The sequence below is a fragment of the Rhincodon typus genome, chromosome 5 (assembly GCF_021869965.1).
Source record: "Rhincodon typus isolate 14 chromosome 5, sRhiTyp1.1, whole genome shotgun sequence".
NCBI classification, from domain to species: Eukaryota; Metazoa; Chordata; class Chondrichthyes; order Orectolobiformes; family Rhincodontidae; genus Rhincodon; species Rhincodon typus.
Genome location: NC_063336.1, coordinates 87144646 through 87146518, shown reverse-complemented (window position 1 = coordinate 87146518; position 1873 = coordinate 87144646). Strand labels below are relative to the sequence as shown.

General features: G+C 46.4%; 1 protein-coding gene across 4 annotated transcripts in view; it reads right to left on the bottom strand.

Moving 5' to 3' along the window:
* The window catches only part of extl3 (exostosin-like glycosyltransferase 3), a 130841-nt gene extending 129284 nt beyond the window's left edge, over nt 1–1557 (bottom strand). For 3 of the 4 annotated variants that reach the window (XR_007262131.1, XM_048597304.1, XM_020526878.2), the window contains exon 1: nt 1322–1557. The gene's annotated coding sequence lies outside the window, so the exon portion shown is untranslated. Of the gene's footprint in view, nt 1–565; nt 727–1321 lie in introns of those variants that run through there. The other variant, XM_048597302.1, reaches the window with a different exon arrangement.
* Nucleotides 1558–1873: the final 316 nt, after the last annotated feature.

Below are 1873 nucleotides of genomic sequence, written 5' to 3'. Positions count from 1 at the left end.
AGCAGGCCAAGCAGCATCAGAGGAGCAGGAAGTGTCTAGGCCCGAAACGTCAGCTTTCCTGCTCCTCTGATGCTGCTTGGCCTGCTGTGTTCATCCACCTCTACACCTTGTTACCCGAGTAGCATAGTTTTGCATAAGAACCTTTTGTGCGACATCTTATCGACTTCACTAGACTTGCATATTACCTACCTCAACCACATCTTGTGCAGGTTTCACATTCTAGCCGGTGTAATTAACAAATTTCTTCTGAATTCTTTATTTGGTTTAGAGACTACCTTATATTAAAGGTCCCTGTTTTAGGCTTACACAGAAGTAGAATGGTCTTCTCAAAATCTACAGTAAATTAAACCCTTCCACAATTTTAAAGACATCAGGTCACCTACGTCATCTCACAGAGCCCAAGCCTGTTCAGTTGTTTCTGATTATTACCAAAAGTGAAGAGATTTTAACTTTCTTGCAACCTCTCCTGTGCCCCACATTTTTTTTTAAATGCAAATCTGGAAATGAGAACTTTTCACTGCGCAGTGTGGTGTGTTCTGACAAAAAAAATACACTTATGCATTACCCGCTATGCTGTCACTGATGTGGACGAGGAATCCCGTTCGTTCAAGATCGGCCATTGAGCAAAATATTTGTTTTCCACTCGATCGGCTGCACAGGGTGATCAGCAATGACCTCAGCCAGCGGAGCAAAACAAAAGCCAGCAAGTTCCTAGTAACTTTTGGCCGAGGCTAGTTAGTGGATTCTTGAGAGGGTGGGGTTAAGGTATACTGAGCAATACTCTTTCAATTGGCTGCTTCGCCTCTTATCGCCACAGGAAACTCCAGTCGTGAAGTGGATCATATACAGAGCCAAAGCAAACCGACAGCCGATGAATCGGGTGTCATCTATGGTCTGAAACTTCCAGACTGTATTTTGAAAAAAAAAATGCACTAACGCGAAGCGATTCTGGAAAACAAGTCTAAGAACGGATTTCCCTTGAATTGATGCTATAGTTAAACACACGGGGGGGGGGGGGAGCGACCAGCAAGCTTACCCGGAGCCAAGAAATATCCAGGCCCGTAGCCGGTAGGGCAAGGCAAGAGGTGAAGGGAAGAAGCATTTTCCAGGCAATTGAGAAACGACAAGTCTCGGTGCAACACTATATCAGACATGTTGCAGTCAAAGGAACCCGAAATAGCGACTTCCAGCCGCTTTGCTCGCAGCAGCCACACAGGCCCGTGTATGCCAGACCACGGCTCGGTATCTCTCCAACACACAGCCTGGCTTCAGCAACCCCAAAAATAAATCTCTTAGATACAAGGAAAACAAAATGACTTACATAATCCGGAGTGCGCTGGAGGCGTCTGTTCCTTTGCGGTTTTTCTTAAAAAGATACGTCTTCTGCAAATGCAAAAGTGAAGCGGCGTTTAAAAAAAAATGCGCTTACATTAAGGAGAAAAAACCAGTACTTGGAGGGTTTGCTTTCAGCCCCGCCGCATTGTACAAGCTGCTCTCCAAACAGGGCGCAGCAGCATTGTGGGAACCGGCTCCCGTCCGACTCACAGCGGCCGCCCGCCTCCTGCTGGCTACACTCATAATAGCAACCTTACCGTAATTCCTAGCACACCGCTCGCCCGGCGTTACATTTGACTCCAACCCACAGCCATCTGTTATTTCAGGGCATTACATAATGCAGAGTGTTCAAAAACAGACCACCCATAGAGTCATGCAGCGCGGAAACCGACTCTTCGGTCCAACTCATCCATGGCGAGCAAGGTTTCCGAACTGAACTTGCCCCATTTGCCTGCCTTTAGCCCATGTCCAATCGAAAGCTTTCCTTGTCATGTACCTCTCCAAATGTCTTTTAAATTTCATAGCTGTAGTTAAACCT